Source organism: Scyliorhinus torazame, chromosome 3, assembly GCF_047496885.1.
Source record: "Scyliorhinus torazame isolate Kashiwa2021f chromosome 3, sScyTor2.1, whole genome shotgun sequence".
In the NCBI taxonomy this organism is placed as follows: Eukaryota; Metazoa; Chordata; class Chondrichthyes; order Carcharhiniformes; family Scyliorhinidae; genus Scyliorhinus; species Scyliorhinus torazame.
The window spans coordinates 329,284,623-329,310,938 of NC_092709.1; positions in this window are offsets into that span (position 1 = coordinate 329,284,623).

Below are 26,316 nucleotides of genomic sequence, written 5' to 3' on the forward strand. Positions count from 1 at the left end.
TCCTGCCTGGTGATTGTTGCGCGATGTCCGTTCATTCGTTGTCGCAGCGTCTGCATGGTCTCGCCAATGTACCACGCTTCGGGACATCCTTTCCTGCAGCGTATGAGGTAGACAACGTTGGCTGGGTCGCACGAGTATGTACCGCGTACCTGGTGGGTGGTGTTCTCACGTGTAATAGTGGCATCCATGTTGATGATCTGGCACGTCTTGCAGAGATTGCCATGACAGGGTTGTGTGGTGTCGTGGTCACTGTTCTGAAGACTGGGTAGTTTGCTGCAAACAATGGTTCGTTTGAGGTTGCGCGGTTGTTTGAAGGCAAGTAGTGGGGGTGTGGGGATGACCTTGGCAAGATGTTCATCGTCATCAATGATGTGTTGAAGGCTGTGAAGAAGATGACGTAGTTTCTCCGCTCCGGGGAAGTACTGGACGACGAAGGGTATTCTGTCGGTTGTGTCCCATGTTTGTCTTCTGAGGAGGTCGGTCCGGTTTTTCGCTGTGGCGCGTTGGAACTGTCGATCGATGAGTCGAGTGCCATATCCCGTTCGTACGAGGGCATCTTTCAACGTCTGTAGATGTCTGTTACGCTCCTCCTCGTCTGAGCAGATCCTGTGTATACGGAGCGCTTGTCCGTAGGGGATGGCTTCTTTTCTGTTACACTCCTCCTCGTCTGAGCAGATCCTGTGTATACGGAGCGCTTGTCCATAGGGGATGGCTTCTTTCAGACGCACAGAACAGCCATGGGGACCAAATTCGCACCCCAATACGCCAACATCTTCATGCACAAGTTTGAGCAGGACCTACTCACCGCACAGGACCTTCAACTGACGTTATACACCAGATACATCAATGACATTTTTTTCCTTTGGACCCACGGCGAAGAATCACTGAAACGACTACACGATGACATTAATAAGTTCCATCCAACCATCAGACTCACCATGGACTACTCTCCAAAATCAGTTGCATTCTTGGACACACTCGTCTTCATCAAGGACGGTCACCTCAGCACTTTGCTTTACCGCAAACCCACGGATAACCTCACGATGCTCCACTTCTCCAGCTTCCACCCTAAACACATTAAAGAAGCCATCCCCTATGGACAAGCGCTCCGTATACACAGGATCTGCTCAGACGAGGAGGAGCGTAACAGACATCTACAGACGTTGAAAGATGCCCTCGTACGAATGGGATATGGCACTCGACTCATCAATCGACAGTTCCAAAGCGCCACAGCGAAAAACCGGACCGACCTCCTCAGAAGACAAACATGGGACACAACCGACAGAATACCCTTCGTCGTCCAGTACTTCCCCGGAGCGGAGAAACTACGTCATCTTCTTCACAGCCTTCAACACGTCATTGATGACGATGAACATCTTGCCAAGGTCATCCCCACACCCCCACTACTTGCCTTCAAACAACCGCGCAACCTCAAACGAACCATTGTTTGCAGCAAACTACCCAGTCTTCAGAACAGTGACCACGACACCACACAACCCTGTCATGGCAATCTCTGCAAGACGTGCCAGATCATCAACATGGATACCACCATTACACGTGAGAACACCACCCACCAGGTACGCGGTACATACTCGTGCGACTCGGCCAACGTTGTCTACCTCATACGCTGCAGGAAAGGATGTCCCGAAGCGTGGCACATTGGCGAGACCATGCAGACGCTGCGACAACGAATGAACGGACATCGCGCAACAATCACCAGGCAGGAATGTTCCCTTCCAGTCGGGGAACACTTCAGCAGTCAAGGGCATTCAGCCTCTGATCTCCGGGTAAGCGTTCTCCAAGGCGGCCTTCAGGACCCGCGACAACGCAGAATCGCCGAGCAGAAACTTATAGCCAAGTTCCGCACACATGAGTGCGGCCTCAACCGGGACCTGGGATTCATGTCACATTACATTCATCCCCCACCATCTGGCCTGCAAAATCCTACCAACTGTCCTGGCTTGATACAATTCACACCTCTTTAAAAACCATCTCTGGATCTGTAAAGATTTAATCACCTACTAATGCTCGCATTCCTAGCATTGTTTGGCATCTTTGAATTTGTCTATATATGTGTTTCTGGAACAGACCTCTTCATTCACCTGAGGAAGGAGCAGCGCTCCGAAAGCTAGTGACATCGAAACAAACCTGTTGGACCTTAATATAGGAACACAGTGGTTTACCACATTCACCCCCTGTTAAAATTGAGTCCGGCGGGGGTGGTGGATAACTATATACAATTCACAATCTTCAATATTTACAGAACAGTGAAAAAAATGTCTCTGGTCATCCGGTGGGTCGGTCAAGTGTTCAGCCGGTTCTGTGCCTTGATCGTTCTCTGGGATCGATGAACTGGAGCCGGCGATGTTGGCGCTGTCGTGGTCGAAGTTGACTCTGGGAGCGTGCCAAAATCCTCTTCATCAACAGGGGTGGGCAGGGGGAGGACGGACAGTCCTGGGGGGAGTGATGGGGGCGGCGGCGGGGGGAGGTGGTGCCGGGGGCGACGGGGGTGGTGTGGGGGCGGAACGGTGCTGGTGCCAGGTCCCTGAGGGAGACGGTATCCTGGCGGCCGTCGGGGAACGCCACGTAGGCATACTGTGGGTTTGCGTGGAGCAGGTGCACCCTTTCCACCAACGGGTCTGCCTTGTGAAGCTGCACATGTTTCCGGAGAAGCGCAGTTCCCGGAGCTGTGAGCCAAGTTGGGAGTGATACCCCAGATGTGGACTTCCTGGGGAAGGCAAAAAGACGTTCATGCGGTGTACTGTTAGTAGCAGTGCAAAGTAATGAGTGAATGGAATGTAGTGCACCAGGGAGAACCTCTTGCCAGCAGGAGGCCGGGAGATTTCTGGACTGTAGGGCCAGCTGGACGGCCCTCCATACCGTCCCATTCTCCCTTTCTACCTGTCCGTTTCCCCGGGGTTGTAGCTAATCGTTCTGCTGGAGGCGATGCCCCTGCTGAGCAGGAACTGATGTAGCTCATCACTCATGAATGAGGATCCTCTGTCACTGTGGATGTAGGCGGGGAAGCCGAACAGAGTGAAGATAGAATTAAGGGCTTTAATGACGGTGGCAGACGTCATGTCGGGGCATGGGATGGCGAAGGGAAAACGGGAGCATTCATCGATCACACTGAGGAAATACGTGTGTCGGTTGGAGGAGGGGAGGGGGCCTTTGAAATCCACGCTGAGGCGTTCAAAGGGGTGGGAGGCCTTCACCAGGTGTGTGCGATCCGGCCGGTAGAAGTGTGGTTTGCACTCCACACAGAACTGCCAGTCCTTGGAGATCGTCTTTACTTCCTCGACGGAGTAGGGCAAATTTTGTGCCTTAATGAAGTGGGTGACAAAGGCTGTCGTGCAGGGTCCGGAGTCAGTCTACCTGTGCGCTGGCACATGTACATCGGGATAGGGCGTCTGGGGGCTCGTTGAGTTTGTCATTTTTGATCTTGCCCCGCTGCGTGTTGTTGAACATGAAGGCTACCGACCGTTGGTCAGTGAGGAGAGTGAATCTCCTGTCGGCCAGGTAATGCCTCCAATGTCGCACAACCTCAACGATAGCCTGGGCCTCCTTTTCGACGGATGAGTGCCGAATTTCGGAGGCATGGAGTGTGCGGGAAAAGAATGCCACGGGCCTGCCTGGTTGAGGGTAGCGGCAAGGGAAACGTCCGATGCGTCGCTTTCTACTTGGAAAGGAAGTGTTTCGTCTACAGCGTACATTCCAGCTGTGGCAATATCAGCTCTGATCCGGGCGAACGCCTGTTGGGCCTCAGCTGTCAGGGGGAAATGAGTGGACTGTATGAGTGGGCGGGCCTAGTCTGCATAATTTGGGACCCACTGAGCGTAATACGAGAACAACCTCAGGCAGGATTTGAGGGTCTTGGGACAGTGGGGGAGGGGAAGCTCCATGAGGGGGCGCATGCGGTCGGGATCGGGCCCCAAATCTCCGTTCTGGACCACGTAGCCGAGGATGGCTAAGCGGTTTGTACGGAACACACACTTCTCCTTGTTATACGTGAGGTTGAGGAGAGTGGCGGTGCGGAGAAATTTAGCGATGTTGGCGTCGTGGTCCTGCTGATCATGGCCGCAGATGTTCACATTGTCTAGGTACGGAAACGTGGCCCGCAAGCCGTACCGGTCGACCATTTGGTCCATCTCCCTTTGGAAGACCGAAACCCCATTGGTGACGCCGAAGGGGACCCTAAGGAAGTGATATAGCCGGCCGGCTGCCTCGAAGGCGGTGTATGGCCGGTCCGATTTACGGATGGGGAGCTGGTGGTAAGCGGATTTCAGGTCCACCGTTGAGAAGACCCGGTACTGTGCAATCTGGTTAACCATGTCAGATATGCGTGGGAGGGGGTACACATCGAGCTGCGTGTACCTGTTGATAGTCTGTGACTATTCAGTTTTTCTCCCCAGACTTAACCACTACCACTTGAGCTGTCCAGGGGCTGTTGCTGGCCTCGAATACGCCCTCCTGAAGCAACCGCTAGACCTCGGACCTGATGAAGGACTTATCCTGGGTGCTGTACCATCTGCTCCTGGTGGTGACGGGTTTGCAATCTGGAGTTAGATTGGCAAAGAGGGAAGGTGGATCGACCTTTAGGGTCGCGAGGCCGCACACAGTGAGGGGTGGTAAAGGTCCGCCGAATTTAAAGGTCAGGTTCTGGAGGTTGCACTGAAAATCCAGGCCAAGGATAAGTGCAGCGCAGAGGTTAGGGAGGACGTAAAGATGAAAACCGTGGAACTCTACGCCTTGGACTGTGAGCGTGACCGTGCAGTACCCCCGGATCGCTACGCGATGAGATCCGGAGGCCAGGGAGATACTTTGATTGGTAGGGTGTACCTTAAGGGAACAGCGCATTACCGTATTTGGATGTACAAAGCTCTCGGTGCTCCCGGAGTCCAGCAGGCAGGAGGTCACGTGGCCGTTGACTTTCACGCTGGTGGATGCGTTGGTCAGAGTGTGTGGTCGGGACTGGTCCATTACCATGGATCGTCGGGTAGTGAGGCGGCCGCTGCGTCGGGGTCCAGAAACGCCGTTGGTCTCCGTGTGCTGTGGGGTGGACAAGGTGGTGGCGTCTGCAGGTCCTGGGGGTCACAAAATGGCGGCGCCCATGGAACGCACGTTGCGGAGGTGGAGCAAGATGGCAGCACCTATGAAACGCACGTGTTGTGCGGGGGAGAAGATGGCGGCGCCCATTGCTCGCACATGGCCTGGGGAGAAGGGGAGGATAGCGGCGCCCATTGTCTGTGACTGGTGGGGGGGAAGGTGGGGGCGTCCGCTGCCACTGATCGGGCCTGATGCGGGGGAGAAGATGGTGGCGCCCATTGCTCGCACATGGCCTGGGGTGGAGGGGCAGATAGCGGCGCCCATTGTCTGTGACCGGGGGGAGGTGGGGGCGACGTCGCCACTGAGTGGGCCTGGCACACCGCTACATAGTGGCCCTTCTTCCCACAGACCTTACAAAGGGCAGCGCGGGCCAGGCAGCGTTGGCGGGGGTGTCTTTGTTGGCCGCAAAAATAGCATCGGGGCCCCCCGGAGATCACTGGCTGGCGCGTAGCGCAGGCATACTGGGTGGGTAGCGCCTCTGCTGGGGCAGCTGCCTGTGGGGCCCATGAAGCATCGGAGGAGCGGGCCGCGCAGTTGGGGGTGGAGGACTGTACAGTGCGCAGGGCGACCGTCATGGAAAGTGCTAGTGTTTTAGTCTCTGCGAGGTCACGCATGGCCCCTTCTAGGAGCCACTGCCTGATAACATCGGACCCAATCCCAGTTACAAAAGCGTCCCTCATAAGGAGATCTGAGTGCTCCTTTGCTGTAACGTCCTGGCAGTCACAGTCCCGAACTAGTGGGATCAGGGCCCTCCAGAAGTCCTCGATTGACTCACCAGGTAGTTGAGTACGCGTTGCGAGCGCGTGTCTGGCGAAGAGCGTGTTCGTCTTCTGCTCATAACTCTCTTTGAGTCGAGTCATAGCGTCAGCGTAATTGGGCGCATCCTGGGTCAGCGGGAAGATTTTAGAGTTGAGTCTGGAGTACAAGATTTGAATCTTCTGAGCCTCTGGAACAGGGGTCGACGCCGCGTTGATATACGCTTCAAAACAAGCGAGCCAGTGCTGGAAGTCCTTTCTGGCGTCGCTTGCGAGTGGTTCCAGCTGCAGGCGATCTGGTTTAATCCGGAGGTCCATCTTCTGAATCAGAGACTAATAAATTGAGGCACGATCAATTTGGCTGGAGCCGAAGTTGAATTCAAACTGAGGCTTTATTTGTCTCTGAAGTGTGCCTCCTACAGCAGCTGACAAAATGGCTGCGAGCTGAAGGCCACGCATATTTATAACCCGGCTCCTGGCTCCTAGCCAGTGATCTCCGGGGGGCCCCGATGCTATTTTTGCGGCCAACAAAGACACCCCCGCCAACGCTGCCCGGCCCGCGCTGCCCTTAACATCATGTGAAGGAACTTTTCCAGACATCTGTCCCAGTGACAATTTTAAATTGATGACCTCCTCATCCCTCTCTCCCTAACCACGAAGAAATAATCTTCCCTTATTCATCTATCAAAATTCTGAATATCTTTTTACAAACCTCTATTACATTTCCTTCCTGCTTCAGTGAACATGTTCCAGAACCTCAAGCCTCTGCTTGTTCCCATCTTTGTCATTGTATGATTGTTGATTTATTGTTTCATTTTCCCACAAGTTCAGGGAGCTCTATTTAAGAGGAAGATCTCTTTATAATCGCTTGAAATTTCTGAAAAATGTTTCTTTCACAGACCCATGTGAAAATAGTCACTTGGTTGTTCAGAACTTAACGGTGATCAAAAAGAGATATGCCGTCAAAACTTTTTGTCTTGCACTCATCTGGACAGATGCAGGAATGACAAATTTCCAAGGGCACAAGTATAAATGCAGGATAAATGGTTCAGCATAAATCGCAGCATGCAATATCATGTAGTATAAATTGTTGCTCCCTTTCAAATTTGCATTCTTCTGTCTGCCTCTTTGTTCAGCAATATTCATGTTCTTTAACTATAACGATAACACAAACCTTTTTAGTTCTGCAAATATTCGTCTGCAATTCAATTTCCCAGCATTTTTGATCTCTGATTATATGAATGTTCTTTGGTTACAAGATTGAAAGCAGTCAGATATTAAAGAATTGACCCAGTTTAGCAGATCCACATTGGGAAAAAAATACAGCCAAGGGCCTAGATTGTCCGCCCAGGAATGGTGTTATGACAGGGTGGGACTTCCACCTGCCCCTCTAACACCTGGCACATGATAGGCAGATGGCAGCAGTACTACAGCCATGAGAGTGCCCACCATTGCCCAGCTGCAAGGTGCTGATGCCACTATGAATAGAGGTGAACAGGCAGTTGAAGAGACAGTCCAAGGCTGTTGCATCTGGAAATGTCAGTTCCATACAGGGCAATAAGCTGAGCCACAGGAGGAAGAAGGTTTGGTGATTTTTAAGCGATTTATGTAATCACAAGAGCAAGCTACAAATACCATGGCCGCAACTGCGGGATTCAGGGGAGACAAGATTATGTTGACCATGACTAACTGTTAACATAAGATCATAAGAGCACATAAAATAGGAGAAGGAGCAGGGAAACAGCCCTCTGAACCTGTGAATACCCTGTTAAATGCATTATTAAGGTTTGGTAATGTGTCCTCCAACACACCCAGTGTCCCAGCTATCCCCTAGTTATATGTGCAAAGACAACAAATACCCTGGTCCCACTGAAGACAATGGAGTTATCCATGGCTTGCGTGACCAGGGTACATGCTGTCCAATGGTGGGCCACCTCCACTGCCAAAAGGTCCCACTGCGGGGTCTGCCCCCACCCCCCCCATTGCACAACGTCAACCAACATCCCCCACAGTGCCCTCCCCCCCCCCTAATTAAGGAGATCTCCACCAAAGAATCCCTAATTAAAGAGACCCCCAGCAGAGACTCCCTAATTAAAGACACACCCACCAGACACCCCCATAAGAGAGACCCTTGTCTGGAAGCCCCCTGAGAAGAGGAATCCTTGTCTGGAAGCCCCCAGAATAGAGACCCCTGTCTGGACCCCTGCCAGAGAGCAGCCCAGACAGAGACCGTGAAAAAAACCGCTGTTTTGAAACTTGTCTGGGCAATACACCTGCTGGCTCAGCCACAGGAAGCAGCACCTGTCAATTCCTGGAAAGAGAAAACTAGTCAGCTCAGGCTAAACCCCCTCAAAGTTTTGACCTGAAAGCCATTTGTTCATTTCTCTGAGATATTGATTTCATTATACTGTGATTGACTGCTTCCACACACACACAGTATAGTCAGTATGGCTTCAATCAACTCCTTTCACGTTTGAGTGACTTTGAAGTAGTCAGCTGTGAATCCAACGGAATGCTTATAAATATCTAGCTTTGATTAACAGTTCATTACCACTACAAAAGCAGTTAAGTGCTTTCTGCAGAGAAAGAAAGAGGGAGTGGAAGCACTTATCTCTGAGGTGTTTATCAACATTGTGGTTAGCTCCACACCAGGGTACTTGAGATGCATTAAAGCTTGAAAGGAAATAAAAATAAACAATCCTGACCTGGCTATCACCCTGTCAGTTACAGCCTACAAAAAGCTATTTATCTTTCAAAGTGAATGGAAGTCTCACAAATCAAAGGATCTGAGGGGGTTTAAAGCCGTGTGATGTGATTTGGCTTTCTATGAGTTAACAGCTGGTACTTTCTACTCTTCTGTCTGAGGCAGCAGATGTGAGGGATAAGATTTTTCACTGTTGCTGCCTGGACTGTTCTTTAGCTTCAAGGCAGGGGTGTCTGATGGGTGGGGGGGGGGGGGATTGTCTTAAATGGGGAGGTCTCTGATGTCAGTGTCATTGATAAGAAGAGGTTTCTGACATGGTGGTTTCTGATATGGAGATCTCTGATATGGAGCATCTCTGACATAGGAGTCTCTGAGATGGAGGTCTCTGATATGAGAGATCTCAGATATGGAGGTCTCCGATATGGAGCATCTCTGATATAGGAGTCTCTGAGATGGAGGTCTCTGAAATGGAGCATCTCTGATATGGAGGTCTCTGATTTGGTGGTCTCTTATATGGAGATCTTTGATATGGGGGTCTTGGATAGGGGGATATTATGATGGGGGTCTTATATGGGGTATGATGGATGACTGCGGGATGTGGTGGGAAGGATTTACATTGTGGGGGGGAGGTGGCCCTCCGATGGCCTTTGGGGGCACCTGCATTACATACATACCCACTTAACCAACTGCAAGGTCCTCCCTGTCAAGGCCATGCTTATAAATATTTGCACCAATCCACATCCACGTGACTTCTAGCCGAGAGGGCCTGACCATTATGGGGGCGTGTGGAACCTTGCATCCAACATGTTAATCGGATGCAAATAGGTTCAGGTGACCTTCCCACCAGCGTGGCGTGTGGCTCATTGCCGCCGCTGGGGGTTGGGGGGGGTGGGTTTCCGGAACATTGAATGCTGATCCTATTTTTTTGCCCAACGCGAGACTCTCCACCGCATCGAGAACTCCGTTATCGGTGGCGGACTGCAGAGAATCCACACAAATGTCTCACCAGATATATTTTAGAACCAGCCCAACCACCACCTCCTCAGTACCTCATTGAGGCCAAAATGTTGTGTAATTTTAAGAAGGAATTAGATATAGTTGTTGGGGCTAAAGAGATCAAGGGTTATCAGGATCAGGGTATTGAACTTGATGATTAGCAATGATCATAATGAATGGCGGAGCAGGCTCAAAGGGCAGAATGGCCTCCTCCTGCTTCTATTTTCTATGTATATTCCAATGCTTAGAATACTATCTGTGCCTGTTAACAGCAGCCAAAGCCAGCACAAAGCCTATCAGCGGTGTATCAGCTGGGATTTCTGGAAGACCCTAGCAATGCACCAAATCAATGCTGGGACATGAGATGGCAGTTTTGAATTTTGTTGCTGCTCCTGGCCAGGGTAGGGAAACCAATCAAATTCAGACCCTTCACCAGATCCTGGTGTCTCTGTCACCGCTGAACCAAAATCAATGTCAGCTATGATTCAATTGGTAGCATCATTGCCTCCATGTCAGAAGGTTGTGGGATCAAGTCCCACTTCAAAGACTTGTACAAGAGTACAAAGTCCAGACTAACAATCCAGTGGAGCATCGAGGGACTTCTGTACTGTCAAAACTGCTGCCTTTCAGATCCGATGTTAAAATGAGGCCATGCTGCCTCTCTAGGTGAATATAGGAGACCCGAGGGCACTCTGGTGAAAAATGTTAGGGGTGTTCTCACTGATGTCCTGGCTGATGTGGTCAATAGAACATGAGAACATAAGAACATAAGAACATAAGAACTAGAAGCAGGAGTAGGCCATCTGGCCCCTCAAGCCTGCTCCACCAATGAGATCATGGCTGATCTTTTGTGGACTCAGCTCCACTTTCCGGCCCGAACACCTTAACCCTTAATTCCTTTATTCTTCAAAAAACTATCTATCTTTATCTTAAAAACATTTAATGAAGGAGCCTCTACTGCTTCACTGGGCAATGAATTCCATAGATTCACAACCCTTTGGGTGAAGAAGTTCCTCCTAAACTCAGTCCTAAATCTATTTCCCCTTAGTTTGAGGCTATGCCCCCGAGTTCTGCTTTCACCCACCAGTGGAAACAACCTGCCTGCATCTATCCTATCCATTCCCTTCATAATTTTGTATGTTTCTATAAGATCCCCCCCTCATCCTTCTAAATTCCAACTAGTACAGTCCCAGTCTACTCAACCTCTCCTCGTAATCCTACCCCTTCAGCTCTGGGATTAACCTAGTGAATCTCCTCTGCATACCCTCCAGCGCCAGTACGTCCTTTCTCAAGTAAGGAGATCAAAACTGAACACAATACTCCAGGTGTGGCCTCACTAACACCTTATACAATTGCAGCATAACCTCCCGAGTCTTAAACTCCATCCCTCTAGCAATGAAGAACAAAATTCCATTTGCCTTCTTAATCACCTGTTGCACCTGTAAACCAACTTTTTGCGACTCATGCACTAGCACACCCAGGTCTCTCTGCACAGCAGCATATTTTAATATTTTATCATTTAAATAATAATCCCTTTTGCTGTTATTCCTACCAAAATGGATAACCTCACATTTGTCAACATTGTATTCCATCTGCCAGACCCTAGCCCATTCACTTAGCCTATCCAAATCCCTCTGCAGACTTCCAGTATCCTCTGCACTTTTTGTTTTACCACTTATCTTAGTGTCGTCTGCAAACTTGGACACATTGCCCTTGGTCCCCAACTCCAAATCATCTATGTAAATTGTGAACAATTGTGGGCCCAAAACTGATCCCTGAGGGACACCACTAGCTACTGATTGCCAACCAGAGAAACCACCCATTAATCCCCACTCTTTGCTTTCTATTAATTAACCAATCCTCTACTACTTTCCCCTTAATGCCCTGCATCTTTATCTTATGCAGCAACCTTTTGTGTGGCACCTTGTCAAAGGCTTTCTGGAAATCCAGATATACCACATCCATTGGCTCCCCGTTATCTACCGCACTGGTAATGTCCTCAAAAAATTCCACTAAATTAGTTAGGCACGACCTACCCTTTATGAACCCATGCTGCGTCTGTCCAATGGGGCAATTTCCATCCAGATGCCTCGTTATTTCTTCCTTGATGATAGATTCCAGCATCTTCCCTACTACCGAAGTTAAGCTCACTGGCCTATAATTACCAGCTTTCTGCCTACCTCCTTTTTTAAACAGTGGTGTCACGTATGCTAATTTCAAATCCACCGGGACCACCCCAGAGTCAGTGAATTTTGGTAAATTATCACTAATGCATTTGCAATTTCCCTAGCCATCTCTTTTAACACGCTGGGATGCATTCCATCAGGGCCAGGAGACTTGTCTACCTTTTGCCCCATTAGCTTACCCATCACTACCTCCTTGGTGATAACAATTCTCTCAAGGTCCTCACCTGTCATAGCCTCATTTCCATCAGTCACTGGCATGTTATTTGTGTCTTCCACTGTGAAGACCGACCCAAAAAACCTGTTCAGTTCCTCAGCCATTTCCTCATCTCCCATTATTAAATCTCCCTTCTCATCCTCTAAAGGACCAATATTTACCTTAGCCACTCTTTTTTGTTTTATATATTTGTAGAAACTTTTACTGTTTTTATATTCTGAGCAGGTTTACTCTCATAATCTATCTTACTCTACTTTATAGTTTTTTTAGTAGCTTTCTGTTGCCCCCTAAAGATTTCCCAGTCCTCTAGTCTCCCACTAATCTTTGCTACTTTGTATGCTTTGTATACCTGATAGAGGAGGAGTGAGCTGGCAAGATGGATACAGAACTGGCTAGGTCATAGAAGGCAGAGAGTAGCAATGGAAGGATGCTTTTCTAATTGGAGGGCTGTGACCAGTGGTGTTCCACAGGGATCAGTGCTGGGACCTTTGCTGTTTGTAGTATATATAAATGATTTGGAGGAAAATGTAACTGGTCTGATTAGTAAGTTTGCGGACGACACAAACGTTGATTGAATTGCGGATAGCGATGAGGACTGTCAGAAGGTACAGCAGGATTTAGATTGTTTGGAGGCTTGGGCGGCGAGATGGCAGATGGAGTTTAATCCAGACAAATGTGAGGTAATGCATTTTGGAAGGTCTAATACAGGCAGGTCTAATTCAGTGAATGGTAGAACCCTCAAGCATATTGACAGTCAGAGAGATCTTGCTGTACAGGTCCACAGGTCACTGAAAGGGGCAACACAGGTGGAGAAGGTAGTCAAGAAGGCATACGGCATGCTTGGCTTCATTGGCCGGGGCATTCAGTATAAAATTGGCAAGTCATGTTGCAGCTGTATAGAACCTTAGTTAGGCCACACTTGGAGTAAAGTGTTCAATTCTGGTCGCCACATTACCAGAAGGATGTGGAGGTTTTAGAGAGGGCGCAGAAGAGATTTACCAGGATGTTGCCTGGTATGGAGGGCATTAGCTATGAGGAGAGGTTGAATAAACTTGATTTGTTCTCACTAGAACAAAGGAGGTTGAGGGGCGACCAGATAGAGGGCTACAAAATTATGAGGGGCATAGACAGAGTGGATAGTCAGAGGCTTTTCCCCGGGGTAGAGGGGTCAATTACTCGGGGGCATAGGTTTAAGGTGCGAGGGGCAAGGTTTGGAGGAGATGTACGAGGCAAGTTTTTTACGCAGAGGGTAGTGGGTGCCTTGGACTCGCTGCCGGAGGAGGTGGTGGAAGCAGGGACTATAGTGACATTTAAGGGGCATCTCGACAAATACATGAATAGGATGGGAATAGAGGGATACGGATAAGTGTAGAACATTTTCGTTTAGATGGGCAGCATGGTCGGCACGGGCTTGGAGAGCCGAAGGGCCTGCTCTTGTGCTGTACATTTCTTTGTTCTTTGTTCTTTCAGACTCCCCACCTATTCAGCCCCCTCAGTTGTTCGATATAAAGGTTTTACAATTTATTTTGCTGTAAATGCCTTTTGCATCCAAATGTATTAATTTTTTTAATAAGGAAACAATAAAATCAATTTTTCTTGAGTCAAAGAAAGAGTAAGTTTATTTGTTATTAAACCCAAGAAAAAATAATAAAGGCGCGATGGCACATACGCAAAGAGATTTGAACGAAGAACATTAGAGTCCAACAGAATGTTTAAAGAGGCCACAATTAAGTTCTTTGCTTAACTTTTAGGCGTAAATTGTTGAACATTGACGTTGGTTGGTTTTCTGTAGAATCCTGAAGTTGACCCAGCTCAGATCTGCACTTTATTGAAGATACTCTTGTAGCTTCACAGAGAGAGGGGGGTGGGGAGTGGGGTGGAGGAGTGGGTGGGGGGGAAGAAAGGTTTTCACTGCTGTCTTTAAGCAGTGTTTTCAGATGACTGTTTTTCTGCTGCACTGATTTTGCTTGGCAGACCCAATTTTTAAAACTCCTGTCTGTACATTCTCAGAGGACAATCGATTAAAATCCACCACGTTGCATTTTTAATGCCATCCTTGCAGGAGAGTCCATGTTTGAAGTAGACCGTGACACCCCTCCCCCCGCACCACCCCATCTCCAAGTGCAAAATTCCATGCAACAGGTCTGCAGTGCAATTCATACAGAACTGCCCAGAAAAGTGGTCAGCTTCCTGTATCAGGGGACTCATGGCAATTGTTTCAAAACAGGTCTTCATTAAACGATATGTTTTTGACTGGTTGGTGAAGTTGTAGGTGGATCTCGCTCAGTCACGATTTCCTGTCGTCGTGACGTAGATAATATTTATTCCTCAATCAACATCAAGAAATGCAGATTATCTGGTCATTGTCACATTGCTGTTGTGGGAGCTTGCTGTGTGAAGATTGGCAACCCTATTTTCTACATTACAACAAATGGCTACGCTTTCATAAAGATAGTCACTTTGGTCGTAAAATGCTTGTCGACATGAAAGATCATGGATAACGAATAAGTCTTTTTACTTGTTTCTATCACTCTGGATCAAGAAAGAAGTATGAAGAAGTATTTCCTGACCTTTCACTGAACCGCCTAGTTGTAATTTGAATAATATATTCCTTCGTTCAGAAATAGGAAGGTTGTAAATATGTTAATAGCTTCATTTTAAGAGTTGGTGGAAAAACATCATTTTTATAGAACCTTACCACATTTCCCAAATGCTGAAAGCACTTTGCATGAATATTAAATAATTTCATTTATCGTTACTATGTAACCTGGCAACAGTCTAGTTTTGGCCTTAGTTGTTGAAGAAGGGTTCCATGAAATCTTTAACACTGCACCTACCTTAAGCCTTGGGGCAACAGGACAGAGGAGAAAAACGGAGAGGTGGAGACTATTATCTTGAAGTTTGAATATCTTTTGGATATTGGGGAACACTGATATAATTTCCTTTCAAAGATTAAATATGTTGGGGAGAGTCCATGACTGGGTACAGTGTCTATGAAAGTGGTGAGCTAGCTCAGCTAGTGAAAGCTAGGTCAGGCATAGAGTCATTGGATGGGATTCTCCGACCCCCCGCCAGGTCGGAGAATCACCGGGGGCTGGCATGAATCCCGCCCCCGCCGGTTGCCAAATTCTCCGGCACCGGATATTCGGCGTGGGCAGGAATCGCACCGGTCGGCGGTCCCCCCCCCCCCGGCGATTCTCCGGCCCGCGATGGGCCGAAGTCCCGCTGCTGGAATGCCTGCCCCGCCGGCGAGAATCAAACCACCTCTTACTGGCGGGACTAGGTGGCATGGGCGGGCTCCGGGGTCCTGGGGCAATCTGGCCCTGGGGGGTGCCCCCATGGTGGTCTGGCCCGCGATCGCGGCCCACCGATCCGCGGGCAGGCCTGTACCATGGGGGCACTCTTTTCCCTCCGCCTCGGCAACAGCCTTTACCATGGCCGACGGGTAAGAGACACCCCCCCCCCGCGCATGCGCGGAGGTCCGCCGGCCGGCGAAGTCCTATCGGCCCCAGCTGGCGTGGCGCCAAAGGCCTTTCCCGCCGGCTGGCGGCGCGCCAACCACTCCGGCGCGGGGCTCGCCCCTCAAGGTGAGGGCTTGGCCCCTAAAGGTGCGGAGAAATCCACACCTTTGGGGCGGCCCGACGCCGGAGTGGTTCCCGCCACTCCATCCCGCCAGGACCCCCCGCCCCGCCGGGTAGGGGAGAATCCCGGCCATTGTTACTGGACTAGTACTCCAGAGACCCTGGGTAATTATCTGGGGACCCGGGTTTGAATTGTAACACAGCAGGTGGAATTTTCACTCAATAAAATTGTTGATTGTCCTAAAAAGAAACCTCAATTAACACACTGGGGGTTGCCATTGATCAAGAAACAGAACTGAACTAGCCACATTCGCATTGTGGTTATCAGGGCAGGTCAAAGGCTAGGAATCCTACGGTGAGTAACTCACCTCCTGACCCTCCAAAGCCTGTCCACCATCTAAAAGGCGCAGATCAGGAGTGAAATGGAGTACTCTCCACTTGCCTGGAGGAGTGCAGCTCCAACAACACTCAAGAAGCTCAACACCATCCAGGACAAAGCAGCCCGCTTGATTGCTCCTCCTTCCACAAACATTCACATCCTCCACCACTGACGAACAGTGGCAGCCGTGTGTACCATCTACATGATTCACTGCAGTAACTCACCAAGGTTCCTTAGACAGCACCTTCCAAACCCACGACCACTACCATCTAGAAGGACAAGAGCAGCAGATAGCTGGGTTAGGGTTAAGGTTAGGGAGGTTCCCCTCCAAGTCACTCACCACCCTGACTTAGAAATATTACCATTCCTTCACTGTCATTGAGTCAAAAATCCTGGAACTCCCTCCCTAACAGCATAGCGGGTGCACCTACACCTCAGGGACTGCAGTGGTTCAAGAAGGCAGCTCACCACCATCTTCTGAAGGGCAACTAGGGATGGTCAATAAAATGCTGGCCGAACCAGCGACACACGCATCCCGTAAATGAATTTGAAAAAAGTAAAAAGATCTTTCCTATTCTGCCTTTTTGAAAACAAGGTTGATCTGTGCTCTGTGAGGATCATCACTCAGGGTCGGTTTCGACCCTTCATTGTTTGAGTCTTCCTGAGTCTGCATCAAGCATTAGTTAATTACTGCTGTTCTCCAAATTGAAGCTTTGCTGAGAATTCAATTGCAAGATCTTTAGACCTCTGTGTGACCCACAAACAGATACTGACAAACAAAGTCATTGATCGCATTTCTGATGAGATGTCACTTTTAGCTGAAGCATTGCCATGATTATGAGAGGGAATGTGTCATGACGCCCCCTTTGCCCCTTAAGCAGAGGGCCTTCCATGTTTAGATGTATTTCAGGACTAGAGAGACAGACAAATCTCAGATTGCAGAGGTTCAATCAATAGGTGTGGCATTAATCTCGATCAAGTGATACTCACCTCCATCAATGTCAGCCGTGTGTCATGTGAGAGTACCTTTAAGAAATGGGTGTTTATAAATGCGTGTGTATATAAATATCTGTAGTGAGAGTACCTTTAAGAAATGGGTGTTTACTACTGTAGTGATGTCAGAGAGTGGGTGGAGCTGGGCTGTCTGACAGCTTTTTACTTTTGTTTTTGAGCAGGCTGCAGGGTGTGTTTTAGTTTCGTTTTCAGTGTTGGAGCTGAAGCCAGACAGAGCAGGTAACTTGTTGATCTCTCTGCCATGAAAAGACTATCTCTTGATCATTTGGTGAATTCAGAATTATAAATGTTTTCAGTAGTGAATGTAAACCTGATGAGATTCTGGTAAAAGGTGTTTTAAGTCTTATGGATGTTAAAAGGAAAGCTTAAAGGATTACTTGGTGTTGTATTCTTTGGGGATTATATTTGAATTTATGGTTGCTAAGATGTTTACTGTATGTTTTAAAAAGGATAACTTGAGTTCATAGAATAAATAGTGTTTTGCTTTCAAAACAACTTTTCCATTTCTGCTGTACCACACCTGTAGAGTGGGCCTTGTGCTCCCCGTCCCACAATCCAGTAAAAGTTGTGTGTCAGGCGAACTCCATGATACACTTTGGGGTTCTCTAAGCCCTGGCCCATAACACGTGCCTTTGCAGCCTTTCCACCTGTGAGAAAACTTGTCCTACACTGACCTGCCGTGATCCATCACCTCTACTCCACTTCAAATAGCGATGTACTATTTATTCCAAATTACCACCTTATTTTCCACTAACATCCCAAAGGTATCTGTGAAGTCCGGTGGTAAATAACTGCAGCATCTTGCATTTGCATAGTGCTTTTTTAACGTTGTAAAAAATGCTCCGAGGCCCTTCATAGGTGTAAGAAGAAACAAAAATTGACAACGTGTCACTTAAGGAGGTGCTAAGACAGGTGTCCAGACATTGGCCGAGAGGTAGGTTTTCAGGTAGATCCGAAAGGAAAGGAGAGAGGCAGAGATGTTTAGAGATGGAATTTAAGAACGTTCCGATTGGTGGAGCAATTAAAGTTGAGGATGGGCAAGGGGACAGAATTGGGGGAGTTGCAGAGACCTCAGGAAGTTGTAGGAACTGGTGGAGGCTAGAGAGATAGGGAGGGGGTTGGATTCTCTAGTCGTCGACGCAGAAATCGCGGTTGTCGATCAGCCGGAGAATCAAAGTTCCCGACCAAATTGGGGGCGGTGCCGCTTTCGCGATGCTCCGCCTCCTCCAAATCGGCGAACTCGGTAAGTATGCAGCGCCACATTTTGACAGCTTCAGGACATTGCCTGAGGCCCACCACCCGATGCTCTGCACCCGACCGGCCGAGTTCCCGATGGCGACGGTCGTGTGTGATCTCATCCGTCGGGAACTCGGCGTGGCGGCTGCAGACTCAGTCCAGCACTTCCACAGTCAGGGGAGGGCCGATCCGCGGGGAGGGGGAGACTTTATCAGGGGCTGGGGGTACTGGCAGGGAGGGGGGGGGGTGCAGGGGGGGGGAGCGGTCCGGGGTCCAGTGAGAGACAAAGATGGCATTTATGCCGATGGGATTTCCCCTTTTTTGTAATTCATTTCTGGGATTAGGCCAGCATTTATTACCCATTCTTAGGTGCCGTCAGAAGCTGGTGGTGAGAGCCTTAGTCAACCACAGCAGGCCTTCATGTGTAGGCACATCCACTGTGCTGCTACGGAGAGAGTTCCAGGATGCAGCCCCAGCAACAGTGAAGGCACAGTGATATATTTCCAAGTTAGGATGGTGAGTGACTTGGAGCGGAACCTCCAGGTGGTGGGGTTCCCAGGTATCTGCTGCTCTTGTCCGTCCAGATGGTAGTGGTTGTGGGCCTGTCCGAGGAAACTTGGTAAGTTACTGCAGTGCATCTTGTAGATGGCATACACGGCTGCCACTTTTCGTCGGTGGTGGAGGGTTTGAATGTTTGCGAAAGGAGGAGCAATCAATCGGACTGCTTTGCCATGGATGGTGTCGAGCTTCTTGAGTGTTGTTGGAGCTGCACTCATCCAGGCAAGTGAAGAGTATTCCATTACACTCCTGAGTTGTGCCTTGTAAATGGAGTACAGGTTTGGAGGGTCAGGAGGTGAATTACCCGCCGTAAGATTACTAGTCTTTGACCTGCTCTGGTACCACAGTATTAATATGGATAGTCCAGTTCAGTTTCTGATCAATGGAAATCCTCAGGATGTTGATTGTGGGGGATTCAGTGATGGTAACGCCATTGAATGTTGGTTAGATCCTCTCTTGTAGGAGATGGTCATTGCCTGGCACTTGTGTGGCGTGAATGTAGCTTGCCACTTGTCAGCCATGGACTTCGATCATTTGGACATGAACTGCTTCATTATCTGAGAAGTTTCGAATGATGCTGAACATTGTGCAGTCATCTACAAACCTGAAGGGTTCTCAATACACCGGACAGACCCCACGGCGTCATCAGGCAAATCAAAGTGTGGAGGGGTTTGCCTCCTCATCATCTCCTCCTGGTGCTTGGATGTGGCGACCCTGGCGACCTACTGTTCCCCGGACCTGGAATACCTGACCGTGAAGTGCCGCCCATACTACCTTCCATGGGAACTCACTTCAGCCATTATCATAGGGGTCTACATCCTACCCCAGCGGAATTGAAGAAGGCGCTGGACGAATTGTACACCGCTATAAATAACAATGAAACAGAACACCCGGAGGCCTTGTTCATGGCGAGGGACTTCAACCAGGCCAACTTCAAGAGTGTACTGCTAAAATTCCACCAACAAAGCTCCTGCCCCACCAGAGGCGCCATCTATCTTGACCACTGCTACGCAAAAATCAAGGGCGCCTACCGAAACATCCCGTGACTGCACTTCGAAAATCGGACCACAACATGGTACTCCTTCTCCTGGCATACAAACAGAAACTCAAGCGGGAGAATCCAGTTAAGGAGGTCGTGCAGTGCTGGTCCGAGGCAACAGAAGAGCTCCTACGTGACTGCTTGGAGTTGGTGCACTGGTCCATATTTAAGAAATCAGCGACCAACCTAAATGAATATGCTATCACCATCACAGAATTTATCAGCAAGTGTGAAGAAGACTGCGTGCCAAAGAAAGTAGTATGTATGCTTCCCAACCGGAAACCATGGCTTAATCGAGACATTGACGCCCTATTTTTAAAAAATATATATTTTATTCAAGGTTTTTTTGGCCAAACATAACAGTTTCTTTTCAACAACAATAAAGCAATATAAATAACAGTGGCCAATTTTAAACAAATAAATAAATAATATATGAACAGAAACAAAAACCAAACTAAATGGCAACTGCCTTGTAAAAAAAAATACTCTCCAAAGATACAATCCAACAGTCCAATATACATTACCTAAAACAAGTGCCTATACATATACAATAACATCCCTGAGAGTCCGTCCGATTCCTCCCCCCCCCCCCCGGGTTGCTGCTGCTGTCTTCTTCTTTTCCATTCCCTCTATCTTTCTGTGAGGTAGGCGATGAACGGTTGCCACCGCCTGGTGAACCCTTGAGCCGAACCCCTTAATACGAACTTAATCCGTTCTAACTTTATAAACCCTGCCATGTCGTTTATCCAGGTCTCCACACCCGGGGGTTTGGCTTCCTTCCACATTAACAGTATCCTGCGCCGGGCTACTAGGGACGCAAAGGCCAAAACATCAGCCTCTCTCGCCTCCTGCACTCCCGGCTCTTCTGCAACCCCAAATATAGCCAACCCCCAGCTTGGTTCGACCTGGGCCCCCACCACCTTTGAAAGCACCTTTGCCACCCCCACCCAAAACCCCTGTATTGCCGGGCATGACCAGAACATGTGGGTGTGATTCGCTGGGCTTCTCGAGCATCTCGCACACCTATCCTCTACCCCCAAAAATTTACTGAGCCATGCTCCAGTCATATGCGCCCTGTGTAACACCTTAAATTGTATCAGGCATAGCCTGGCACACGAGGACGATGAGTTTACCCTACGTAGGGCATCAGCCCACAGCCCCTCCTCAATCTCCTCCCCCAGCTCTTCTTCCCATTTCCCTTTCAGATCATCTACCATGATCTCCCCCTCGTCCCTCATTTCCCTATATATGTCCGACACCTTACCATCCCCCACCCATGTCTCTGAGATCACTCTATCCTGCACCTCCTACGTCGGGAGCTGCGGGAATTCCCTCACCTGTTGCCTCGCAAAAGCCCTCGGTTGCATATACCGAAATGCATTCCCTTGGGGCAACCCATATTTTTCCGTCAGCGCTCCCAGACTCGCAAACGTCCCATCTACGAACAGATCTCTCAATTGTGCTACCCCTGCTCTTTGCCATGCTCCAAATCCCCCATCCATTCTCCCCGGAACAAACCTATGGTTATTTCTTATCGGGGACTGCACCGAGGCTCCCGTCTTTCCCCTATGCCGTCTCCACTGCCCCCAAACTTTCAATGCAGCCACCACCACCGGGCTTGTGGTGTATTTCTTCGGTGAGAACGGCAACGGTGCCGTCACCATAGCTTGTAGGCTTGTCCCCCTACAGGACGCCCTCTCCAATCTCTTCCACGCCGCTCCCTCCTCTTCTCCCATCCACTTACACACCATTGAAATATTGGCGGCCCAGTAGTACTCACTTAGGCTCGGTAGTGCCAGCCCCCCCCCTGTCCCTACTATGCTGCAAAAATCCCCTCCTCACTCTCGGGGTCTTCCCGGCCCACACAAAACTCATAATACTCTTCTCGATTCTTTTGAAAAAAGCCTTCGTGACCACCACCGGGAGGCACTGAAACACAAAAAGGAATCTCGGGAGGACCACCATTATAACCGCCTGCACCCTACCTGCCAGTGACAGGGACACCATGTCCCATCTCTTAAAGTCCTCCTCCATCTGTTCCTCCAACCGCGTTAAATTAAGCCTATGTAATGTACCCCAATTCTTGGCTATCTGGATCCCCAAGTACCGAAAGTCCCTTGTTACCTTCCTCAACGGTAAATCCTCTATTTCTCTGCTCTGCTCCCCTGGATGCACCACAAACAACTCACTTTTCCCCATGTTCAATTTATGCCCTGAAAAATCCCCAAACTTCCCAAGTATCCGCATTATCTCTGGCATCCCCTCCGCCGGGTCCGCCACATATAGCAACAAATCATCCGCATACAGAGATACCCGGTGTTCTTCTCCTCCCCTGAGTACTCCCCTCCACTTCCTGGAACCCCTCAATGCTATGGCCAGGGGCTCAATCGCCAGTGCAAACAATAACGGGGACAGAGGACATCCCTGCCTCGCCCCTCTATGGAGCCGAAAATAATCAGACCCCCATCCATTCGTGACCACGCTCACCATCGGGGCCCTATACAGCAACTGTACCCATCTGATATACCCATCTCCAAAGCCAAATCTCCTCAGCACCTCCCACAAATAATCCCACTCCACTCTATCAAATGATTTCTCGGCATCCATCGCCACCACTATCTCCGCTTCCCCCTCTGGTGGGGGCATCATCATTACCCCTAGCAGCCTCCGTATATTTGTATTCAGCTGTCTCCCCTTCACAAACCCAGTTTGGTCCTCATGAACCACCCCGGGACACAATCCTCTATCCTCGTTGCCATTATCTTGGCCAGAATCTTAGCGTCCACATTCAGGAGGGAAATAGGCCTATAGGACCCGCATTGCAGCGGGTCTTTTTCCTTCTTTAGGAGGAGCGATATCGTTGCCTCTGACATAGTCGGGGGCAGCTGCCCCCTTTCCCTCGCCTCATTAAAGGTTCTCATCAGTAGCGGGGCCAGCAAGTCCATATATTTCCTATAGAATTCAACTGGGAATTCGTCTGGTCCCGGGGCCTTCCCCGCCTGCATGCTCCCAATCCCTTTCACTACTTCCTCCATCTCAATCTGTGCTCCCAGTCCCGCCCTCTCCTGCTCCTCCACCTTAGGAAATTCCAGCTGATCCAGAAAGCACATCATTCTCTCCTTCCCTTCCGGGGGCTGAGCTTCATATAATCTTTCATAAAATGCCTTGAACACTCCATTCACTCTCTCCGCTCCCCGCTCCATCTCTCCCTCCTCATCTCTCACCCCCCCTATCTCCCTCGCTGCTCCCCTTTTCCTCAGTTGGTGGGCCAGCAACCTGCTCGCCTTCTCCCCATATTCGTACTGTACACCCTGTGCCTTCCCCCATTGTGCCTCTGCATTACCCGTAGTCAACAAGTCAAATTCTACATGTAGCCTTTGCCTTTCCCTGTACAGTCCCTCCTCCGGTGCCTCCGCATATTGTCTGTCCACCCTCAGAAGTTCTTTCAACAACCGCTCCCTTTCCCTACCCTCCTGCTTTCCTTTATGTGCCCTAATTGATATCAGCTCCCCTCTAACCACTGCCTTCAGTGCCTCCCAGACCACTCCCACCTGAACCTCCCCATTATCATTGAGTTCCAAGTACCTTTCAATACACTCCCTCACCCTTAAACACCCCCCTCATCTGCCAATAATCCCATGTCCATTCTCCAGGGTGGACGCTGTTCTTTTTCCTCCCCTATCTCCAGGTCCACCCAATGTGGAGCATGATCCGAAATAGCTATAGCCGTGTACTCCGTCCCCGTCACCTTCGGGATCAGTGCCCTTCCCAAAACAAAAAAGTCTATCCGTGAATAAACTTTGTGGACATAGGAGAAAAACGAAAACTCCTTACTCCTAGGTCTACTAAATCTCCAGGGGTCTACTCCTCCCATCTGCTCCATAAAGTCCTTAAGCACCCTAGCTGCAGCCGGCCTCCTTCGGTCCTGGAACTCGATCTGTCCAGCCCTGGGTCCTACACCGTATTAAAATCTCCACCCATTACCAACTTCCCCACCTCTAGGTCCGGGATACGTCCTAACATACGCCTCATAAAGTTGGCATCATCCCAGTTCGGGGCATATACGTTCACTAAGACCACCGCCTCCCCTTGCAATTTGCCACTCACCATCACGTATCTGCCCCCACTATCCGCCACTATGGTCTTTGCCTCAAACATTACCCGCTTCCCCACTAGTATGGCCACCCCCCTGTTTTTTGCGTCTAGCCCCGAATGAAACACCTGCCCCACCCATCCTTTGCGTAGTCTGACCTGGTCTATCAGTTTCAGATGCGTCTCCTGCAGCATAACCACATCTGCCTTAAGTTTCTTTAGGTGTGCGAGTACCTGTGCCCTCTTTATCGGCCCGTTCAGCCCTCTCACATTCCACGTGATCAGCCGGGTTGGGGGGCTCTTTACCCACCCCCCCCCCTTGTCGACTAGCCATCTCCTTTTTCAATCCAGCTCCTCACCCGGTTCCCACGTAGCCGTATCTCCCCCCTCCCGCCCCGACCACCCCACCCCATACCAGCTCCCCCTTCTCCCCAGCAGCAGCAACCCAGTTAACCCCCCCCACTCCCCCCCCCCGCTAGATCCCTCACTAGCGTAATTGCACCCCCCATGTTGCTCCTAGAAGTCAGCAAACTCTGGCAGACCTCGGCTTCCCCCCGTGACCTCGGCTCCCACTGTGCGAGGCCCCCTCCTTCCTGCTTCCCTGTTCCCGCCATGATTACCATAGCGCGGGAACAAAGCCCGGGCTTCCCATTTGGCCCCGCCCCCAATGGCCGGCGCCCCCAGCTCCTCATCCTCCCTCCCCCCCTCCCCCACGACATGGGGAAGAGAGAAAAGTTACAGGGTCGCAGGATTAACAACTTGGGAAATCATCTCTTCCCCCTTTTCCCCCTCTTCACCCCACATATTCGCCCCACCACTTTGTCCCAAACGTTCTTTTTCTAGCCCGCTTATTCCAGTTTCTCCTCGACAATAAATGTCCACGCCTCTTCTGCCGTTTCAAAGTAGTGGTGTTTCCCTTGATGTGTGACTCACAGTCTTGCTGGCTGCAGCATTCCAAATTTAACCTTCCTTTTGTGCAGCACCGCCTTGGCCCGATTAAAGCTTGCCCTCCTTCTCGCCACCTCCACACTCCAATCTTGATATACGCGGATCACCGCGTTCTCCCACCTACTGCTCCGAGTTTTCTTTGCCCATCTGAGGACCATCTCTCTGTCCTTATATCGGAGAAATCTCACCACTATGGCTCGAGGAATTTCTCCAGCCCTCGGTCTTCGCGCCATAACTCGATAGGCTTCCTCCACCTCCAACGGGCCCGTCGGGGCCTCCGATCCCATTAACGAGTGCAGCATCGTGCTCACATATGCCCCGACGTCCGCCCCTTCTGCACCTTCGGGAAGACCAAGAATCCTTAAATTCTTCCTCCTCGCATTATTCTCCAGCACCTCCAGCCTTTCCACACAACTTTTGTATTGTGCCTCGTGTATCTCTGTCTTCACCACCAGGCCCTGTATGTCGTCCTCATTCTCAGCAGCCTTTGCCTTCACGACCCGAAGCTCCTGCTCCTGGGTCTTTTGCTCCTCCTTTAGCCCTTCAATCGCCTGTAATATCGGGGCCAACAGCTCCTTCTTCATCTCCTTTTTAAGTTCTTCCACGCAACGCCGCAGGAACTCTTGTTGTTCAGGGCCCAACATTAAACTGCCTCCTTCCGACGCCATCTTGCTTTGTGCCTGCCTTCCTGGCCGCTGCTTTAGAGGATCCACCGCAATCCGGCCACTTTCCTCAGCTTTTTCCATCCGTATCCAGGGGGGATTCCCTTCTGGTTTACCGCACAGTGTTTTTAGCCGTTAAAATTGCCGTTGGGGCTCCTATTAAGAGCCCAAAAGTCCTTTCCACTGGGAGCTGCCGAAACGTGCGACTTAGCTGGTCATCGCCGCACCCGGAAGTCGCATTGACGCCCTATTGAAGGCCAGGTCTGAGGTTTTCAAGTCAGGCGACCTTGACCTATCTAAGAAATCCAGGCACGACCTCGGCAAAGTCATCTGAGATGCCAAAAGACAATATCAGACCAAGCGAGAGTCACAGACTAGTCACAGACTAGTCATGGACTCTCATCGATTGTGGCAAGGCTTAAACAACATAACGGGCTGCAAAGCGAAGCCGAGCAGTATCTCCGGCAGCAGCGCACCCCTCCCCGATGAACACAATGCATTCAATGCTCAGTTCAAGCAGGAAACTATCAAACTGCTGTCAAGTGCCCCAGCAGCCCCGGACACACCCATACCCACCATCACAGCTTCTGAAGTCAGATCGGCCTTCCTGAAAGTGAACCCTCGGAAGGTGAAGGTCCGGACGGGATCCCTGGTCGTGCACTCAGAGCCTGCGCGGACCAGCTGGCAGATGTGTTCGCGGACATCTTTAACCTGTCCCTACTCTGTTCTGAGGATCCCACCTGCTTCAAGAAGACAACCATTATTCCGCTTCCAAAGAAGAACCAGGTAACATGCCTCTACAAATATCATCCGGTGACCTTGACATCGATCATAATGAATGCTTCG